Source organism: Ipomoea nil, unplaced genomic scaffold, assembly GCF_001879475.1.
Source record: "Ipomoea nil cultivar Tokyo-kokei standard unplaced genomic scaffold, Asagao_1.1 scaffold1179, whole genome shotgun sequence".
In the NCBI taxonomy this organism is placed as follows: Eukaryota; Viridiplantae; Streptophyta; class Magnoliopsida; order Solanales; family Convolvulaceae; genus Ipomoea; species Ipomoea nil.
In genome coordinates, this window is record NW_017617607.1 from 205,000 (window position 1) to 213,526 (window position 8,527).

Here is an 8,527-nt window from a genome sequence, read left to right on the forward strand (position 1 = left end):
TATAGTGTTGAATTGCTTGAATAGGCTGTAGTTGTTTGGGGTGTTTTATCCATATGAAGGGAGTCAAAGGACACTGATGATGTGAACTTTGTCCTGAGTTTCCCTGTTGTTTCTTATGATACTATGTTGGAGGTCTGTCTATGTCTCTGTGATACACAGTTGTGCATATTTTTCATGTCATCTATCTTCAGAGTGTATCATCCACCATGAATATAAGATTTCAGCTCATCAAGGTTGATGTTCCAAGTTCTGATTCCCCCTGGCTTGGCATTTAGATACTACATGTTTTCTTTTTACCAAAAATCCTTGTCGGTATACAAGTCTATATTGCTAGTATTATGTTGTGTTTGAGTTGTTTACATATCCCAGATTGATAATCAAATTATTGCTTCCTTGTCTCTTCTGTTTTGTACTGACAATAGTTTTTGCAGTAATTTTTCCAACTCCCTCACAACCGAACTTGGCTATGGAGTATTAGATATTATGCAATTTTTAAACCAAAATCCTTGTCTTCTTTATACAACTCTGTATTACCAGGTGTATACAAGTATATATTACTAGGTGTGTTTTGTGTTTCAGTTGTTTGCATATCCTTGATTGATTATCAACTCCTTGCTTGCTTTTTCTATTGGCTATTGCATAATAATTTTTGCAATTACTCATTAACTCTTCACTAGAAACTCTGAGGATCCGTGCTTGATACAGTGACAGTGATGTTGCAATCTTTTGCTTGTTCTTGATCGTTGAATTTTCTTATTCCCTAAATTTTCTACAACACATGGCTTCATAGCCTTGCTGTCCTAGTTATGCTTCCTCAACTGGTTACTTTGTAATCTGCTATGCTCTTTTTAGTCAAACAAACATGTATATTTTGATAATGTGTAAACAAATGAATTAACTCCATGGTTTCTTTAGCAAATTTCCGTGCTGCTGCCCTCTCCATAGCAGCCTTCTGTTTTGCTGCTTCCCTCTCTTTGCGAAGCTCTTCTTTCTGTCTTTTCCTCTCAGCCTGGACTCAATATACAAGAAATATGGTAGCTATCAGCCACTGAATATAGCAGAAGTTTAAGGAGAGAAACTAAAATAAAACCGCCCTCAAACATACCCTCAAAAGCTCTCTCTGCAAAAATTTCTCTCGTGTTTCCATTTCACGCTTTTCCTCACGTTGAAACCTCTCTTCCTTCCTCTGTTGTTCACGCATTAGCCTTTGTTCTTCTTTCCTTCTCTCACGATCCAGTCTTTCCATTTCCTTTTTCACTTGTTCTTCCCTCTTAAGTGAGAAAAGAAAATTGTTTCAGATTTCAAAAGTAAAATTGCAGAAAGTAGTTGCAAAAAAATAATAATAATAATAATAAATAATAAAATAATAATAATAAAATCCAAAGGTTTGAAGGAACATAAAAATATACCTTTCTCCTTAAAAGATCCTGTTTCTCAAGTTCTTTTCGAATCCTTTTTTCATGAGCTAGTGCTTCCTTTCCTATTCTAGCTTCATCGTGTGTATATATACACTTTAAGTCTTTGAGAATGAGAGACAACTTTGTTCTTCATATCATCTGTTTAATGATTTTTACTATAACAAATAAATTTAAACTACAAAATAAAGAACCTTGTAATTTAAACTCTGCACCAAACTGTGATATTTGATTTTTTTCGCATTGTATTCGAGTTGTTTATTTGTCAAAGTGCAAAGTGCTGCATAAGAAACTTGTCATTGAGCTGCAAGTTGCAACTTTAGACCCTTTGGAACTTTGGAATACATTTAATTTCATTTGCATGGACCTAAAAAAAGAATTCACTAGAAAAAAATGACTTCACCTACAAGAAAAATACTATATAGACAATTGTGTCTGCTTTGCAAGTAATTACAATAGATCTTATTAAGTCATCACACATCATGAGCATCAGAAAATGATCCTGTGGGGTTTTCTTCTTCCCCTTCAATTTCTACCACCTAATTATTTTGGCCAATACCTGTTCAGAAGTGTCAAACAAGGAAAAACAGAAACAAAAAGCAAAAAGCAAAAAGCAAAAAAACAAAACTAAGTGAAACTAACCCGGAGAATGTCAGCTACACCTTCAGGATAAAACTCCCTATGCCTGGCAGTTCCAGGAAGGGGATCACCTTCATCATTTTCCTCAACCTTTTCAGATTCTGTGCCACTTCCCTTATCTGGCAAGAGCATATCAGTAAATGTTCCTATCTCATGGAGCTTCTTGCAAGCATCCAAACAAACCGCCTATACAGAACATAGTAAGTATTTAATGAATAATCTCAACTAATGTAGATAACACTTAACTAAGTTGAGGGCAGTAATAAGAAAACCTGTTGTTTATCAACTATCAGTGGGTAACTGGGAGCAGTAGAAGTGGATAAGTATCATCTACAAAGACACATCAAGAAGAAACTTTTCCTTAAGGGAAACCTACAATAGTATATCTGCAGGTTCAAAGTACACAAAATAGTATAGTCCAAGTATTTTACTGCAATATAGTTCTCTTTGTTGGTTTGATTTTGCACTTCAATGTAGTATCGTTCAAGAAGTCTTAATTTTATCTTAATGTATGGTGCTATGGCAGAAATATAATGTGAAGCTTTTATTTAATCATGTTTGTCTTATAAACTAAAGTGTGCTTAATCTTTGTGGTTTGGTGTTAAGTGTCAAAATCCGGCCGGCTTATAAACACTCAATTACAAAGATTTGATCTTTTTCATGGAAATATGGCAGAATATAGAAACAAGTCAACCAACTTTGGTATAGAGCCTATTTGACTTGATAGTATTTGCATACAGTTAAAGAGCAAATTAGGATTCTCATCAATCCAGATTGTCAAGTTCTTGGTTGCAGTGGCATTATATAGAGGATGTGTTTTGTTTTGCTTGGGCCTTGAGGAAGAGATTTGTATTGCCAATGCATTGATTTTACTCTACATGAATAGACTCTAGTATGCCATTTTAGTTTCCTGTCTAGCAAGTTGCCATTTTAGTGTTTCCTATCTAGCTTTTCTGTACTATAACCTTCCAGATTGGAGAGCTTTCCGAATTACTCCTAACTTATTTTGCATTTCATTGCAAATTATTTATATCTATACTAATTTATTTTCTTACTTTTTACATGTAGTTTCAACAAGTTGATTATGACAGAGCGGTTATTGATATGGTGCGTTCTGAATGGGCCGATATTCTATCAAGTCATATAGAGTAGGTATGATTTGGTCATTAGAACGTTGTGATTATTTGGACTTGAATTGGTTCGGGGAATTATTTTTTGTGTAGTAGTATTATGACTTGGATGATAATTAGAATTGGTCATGGAAGTCTTTTGACTTGTTATTTTGAACCTTATTAGCTTGTGCACAATTATGTAACTACACTTTGAAACATATGGTGAATGGATAAATTGTTTTTTTTTATATGATTATAATTTAAGCAGTTGAAAAACGGTTAAAAACCGTTGTCTATTTTACAATAGACAACAGTTAGAAACCGTTGACTTTTCTACAAAAGACAACAGTTTATGGGTGTGACAAAAGCGATTTCAACAACACACAATAGACAACAATTTATAACTGTTGTCTTTTAAAGAAAAGACAACAGTTAAAAACCGTTGTCTATGTATGTGACTTTTAACAACACTGGTTTCAACAACGCTTAAAAGACAACGGTTAAAAAACCGTTGTCGTTGGTAGAAAAGACAACAGTTAATAACCGTTGTCTATGTGCGTGACTTTTAACAACACCGATTTCAACAACACTTAATAGACAACGGTTAAAAAACCGTTGTTGTTGGTAAAAAAGACAACGGTTTATAACCGTTGTCTATGTGCGTGACTTTTAACAACACCGGTTTCAACAACACTTAATAGACAACGGTTAAAAAACCGTTGTCGTTGGTAGAAAAGACAACGGTTAATAACTGTTGTCTATGTGCGTGACTTTTAACAACACCGGCTTCAACAACACTTAATAGACAACGGTTAAAAAACCGTTGTTGTTTATAGAAAAGACAACGGTTAATAACCGTTGTCTATGTGCGTGACTTTTAACAATACCGGTTTCAACAACACTTAATAGACAACGGTTAAAAAACCATTGTCGTTTCTAGAAAAGACAACGGTTATTAACCGTTGTCTATGTGCGTGACTTACAACAACACCGGCTTCAACAACACTGAATAGACAACGGTTAAAAAACCGTTGTTGTTTCTAGAAAAGACAACGGTTAAAAAACCGTTGTCTATGCGCGGGACTTACAACAACACTGGCTTCAACAACAGAAATTATACCCCTACGACAACGGTTAATAACCGTTGTCTATGTGCATTTTTCTTGTAGTGCATGTTAACATACAATTTCCTAAGCAAAGCATTAAATTTACCTCGTTGCTCAAGTTCAGCCATATTTACCGTCTGTTTTAAGGCTTGCGGGCGGTAACGAGACGTCACCGTCCTTGCATTGGTTTTTGTGTCCATCGTGACATCAGATTTCAAGACTTCTTTTCCTTTGTGTCCTCGCATTGTTCTTTGTGTTTCCACGACAACCATATCGGGTTCAAATTCTTGATGAACTGATATAGCATTCACTCCCTCCTTCGGGTTGTTCTCCGTCGTACTAGGTAACGACCCCGAGGGTCTTTTAGTTTCCAGTTTAACCAGTTGGGCAATCTGAATCTCCATTTTCTTGAAAGAAGTTTGTGTTTCTTATCTCATAGTTGTCATGTTTTGTCGATATTCCTGTGTGATTTCTTGTTTTAGCTGAATCCTATCACTTTTAATTTCTTGAATTGTCCAGTTTAATTTTTCATCCATCTCTCTCAAATATGGTTGGTAAGGTCTCAAATCATTTTGGGGGACATGAGGTGGTCGATAGAGAGCATTATTGTTTACTCCTGCTTGTGGGCTATAGGTGATTGAGCCTCTATCTCTATTCTGACCATAGGCAGGTTTGCTGCCTTGTGCATTCTGTGGTCTCCCTGACGATTGTCCTCCTTGGTTCCATCCTTGTGTAGGTTTCCAACCATAACTCCCTCCCCTAGGATTATTCTGATAGTTATTGTCTTGTTGCCCTTGAACATATGCAATTTCATTCGCATTTCCAGATTCAGTCGATGAAGTGCATATTGCCGTGTCATGTGGCCCCGCGCAAACATTGCAATACAACGCAAGGGCCATGCATGGTTTTCTTTTAGTTTCCATCTTTTGATTCATTTCCTGCAGTTTCTTGATCTCATGACTCATAGGCTCCACTTTTGCATCTTGGGCTACATTCCCAGATACTTCATATATCCCTGACTTGGTGTTTCTTCTATTGTACCAAAAAATGTGGTATTAGAGGAAATTTTTTTGATTAAGGCTTCAGAGTCGGCGGGCGGTGACGACACAAATGCTCCACTTGAGGATGAGTCCAAAAGCATTTTACTCTCATCGTTTAGACCTCCATAAAAAGAACTAATCACGTCCCAGGGGTGCAGTAGATCGTGAGGCCATTGCCTTCTTAAAGTCTTAAATCTTCTCCACGCCTCACCCAATGATTCAGATGCTCCCTGTTTAAATTCTTACATTTTTTTGCGCACTTTCATTGTTTTGGTGAGGGGGAAGAATTCGTTCATGAACTCTCGATGCAACTGTCCCCAAGAAGTAAAGTGTTCATTATCTTGTGAATCCAACCAGGTTTTGGCTTCTCCAATAACAAAGAAGGGAAACAAAGTAAGGCGAATTACGCCCTCTGGAACTCCATTGGGTCTAAACATACTACAGGCTCTTACAAATCTTGTCATGTGGGTGTGTGGATCTTTCGATGGTAATCCACTAAATGGATTGCTCTTGATCATGTTGATAACAGACAGAGGGATAGTCAAATTAATCCCCTCCATGGGCTGGATATAGATTGAATTGTGCATAGAGAACTCGGGAGTCATATACTCCGCGATTGTTCTCATATGTCTTTCTCCTGGTTGCTCAGCTTTATTCCGACCGTCCACATATCCTGGTGCTTCTTCATTAACTCTTATGTTATAGTTCAAATGTTCTATCGGTGGAGAACCTTCAAAGATGTTCACTCCTGGCTGTGGTTGGTTGGAATCCGTACTTGTGGATACCATATTTCTTGGTATTTCCTGATTTGTTTCGGCTCTTAGCCTTCTCTTCGAAGTTCTTTGAATCTCTGGATTTAACGGGAACAAAACTTCTGCTCCGTGTGATCTGGTGTGCATCAACTTCTGATTTGATTTTGAAAGCAATGTAGCTAAAAGTAGCTACATTGTTGGGTAAAAGTGAAAGAAAAGAGAAAAAGGTTTTGAATCAAGCTTCAAGGTTGTACTTCCTTACTCCTCACAACCTCAAGTTACCGTTTGCCATTCCCGGCAACGGCTCCATTTTAACCGTGATCTCTCCGCTTATTGTTGTGGTTCTTGAAAGCGTGGTCAAAAGATTGAAGTTGTGTGTGATTGAGATTGTTATGAATAGATGGAAAAATGGGGAGTTAGAACCACCCCGAGTGTCGCTCCCTCGACGAATGACAAATTGGAAGTTGGGATTAAGAAAAGGTAAGGCAGGCTAGACACTTGAAGGCTCAATTCGGGAAGGTGGATTGATGTTGTTGGTTTGAAAGGGAATTAGAAAAGAACTTGAAACTAAGAAAGGTAGATCGGGAAATAGGAATTTACTCAGAGAGAGAAAAGCGGGTAGGATTGAGTTTCAATTGTGTTGTGGGATTGGTCAATCCCGCAAGGGTAGGCTTGTGGTGATTTTATTATGCGCTACAAGTCAAGAGAAGTGGATAGCTAGTGCGCTATCCGAAATGGTCTAAAGCCGCCCGTATGAACTCTTGCTCTCTACGGGGCATTTAAACAAACACTTTGCCCTCACTTCTTTCCAAGTCTTGCCCTCTCGGATCGAAGACGGGGAAATGAAGAGGATCAAGGCTACCCGGATCTAGCAATCTCTTGCCCTAGGTTTCCAACACCATCCGAGGAGTTGGGGCCCACTCCATGAATGTCACAAAGACCATCCTCAACAACAAGACATCCACATAGTCAACAATCAATCAAACATCACCAGACAAGAAAATCAAAGCATCATCCAAACAACAATTTACACCTCAACCCTAGCCACTAGATTTAGCCAAACATGATTAATTAAGATCTCAACAATCAAGGGGCAAAAAGAGATATAACAAGAAATCACAAAATAGATTTTCCCCCAAATTGTTTAGATCCAGCAAATACAAATCGTTGATGAAGATCTACTAGCCAATTGCTTTCAATCTTCAATACTCCTTTGCAAAATCTAGCAATACAAGGAGTTTGCTAATGTAGATCTAAATCTCTCTAGAAACCGATTCTAACCCTACTAACCTCTCTCTAAAATCTATTGTAACTTGTGAAAATCTCTCTAACAAAAGTTGGAATCCCCTCACAAAATGAAATTTTAGCTTTAAATAGTCTTCAGCCCTTCGGCCTCCCATTCACGCATGGCGTCACGCCGTGACGCCAGCGTGAATGGAGAATTACTTCCTCCGTGTTTGAGCTTCTCGGCCTCTTTAAGATCCCATTCGCGCAGCTCTCACGGCGTGAATGGGAAATAATTCTCATTTCGTCCCTCTTCTTCGTGCGTAGCCTTGACGTGTTCGGTCCCCGTTAGCGTGTTTGCCTAAGCTTAGCTTCTTTTGGCATTTCTACCACGTTTTGTGTCCTAAAATGTTCAAAAACACATAAAATATAATTAGGAAGGTCTTTCCTTATACTTTCGTGCTTTTAAGATAATTTTCTCTATAAATTAGACTTTTAGGCTAAAATACACATCCAATACCTTAGAAAAGCTCTTAGAAACGTAGCATGTTTTGAGGCTTATCACATATATCTCACCTCACTTATTTGCCAGGCCATCCGCCTTTGGACCGCCCTTAACGATACCTACCGCACCATCAAGTGACAGTCAGTTGAGCTCTCCAATGCTTTGGAGTTGGAGAAACGGTCTCGCTAGCGGGAGGTGGAGAAGCTGCAGGGTGAGCTCTCTCGCCCCGTCCTGGCTTACCGTGAGTAAGAGGAGTATAAAGTTGAGGTCATGGGTTACGCTTGTAGTCGTAGGCTAGAGCTAGTTGAGGAGTAGCTAGCTTCGGAGGAGGGCCAACAGCGGCTGGCTTCAGAGGGGTTGGCATCCTACGAGTTGGGCTTATACCGCATGCAGAACAAGATTTATACCATTCTCCGCCAGGAAGATAACTCCTTTGACCCCGTGAGGAGAGGCCTACCGAAGGTGGAACCTAACCCCGACGTAGTTTCTCTTGATTCGCCTACGCCTCTGAGGGGGGATCCTCCGCAAGAGGAACCTGTGGATTTAGCTGCCTTAGATCGGTTCTTTGCGGAGAACCCGACTCCTACCGATCCTGTCTCCCCTACTTTGGAGAATGCTCAGCTCCCGGCAAGCTTGGTCGCTTATGCTAAGGAGCTCCACACACAGGAGACCCCCACGGATGCTCCCGACTTGAATGCTTAGGTTTAGGTAGCTTTGGATCATCTATGCTTTGT

At 38.9% G+C, this 8,527-nt stretch overlaps 1 long non-coding RNA gene across 1 annotated transcript; it reads right to left on the minus strand.

The window, feature by feature from the left end:
* Positions 1-1,813: 1,813 nt before the first annotated feature.
* On the minus strand, positions 1,814-2,234 carry LOC109183773. Its single transcript, XR_002054628.1, has 2 exons — positions 2,058-2,234; positions 1,814-1,974 (listed from the first exon to the last, which is right to left on the minus strand). It is a non-coding gene; the product is annotated as an uncharacterized LOC109183773 (long non-coding RNA).
* Between the last annotated feature and the right edge of the window lie 6,293 nt (positions 2,235-8,527).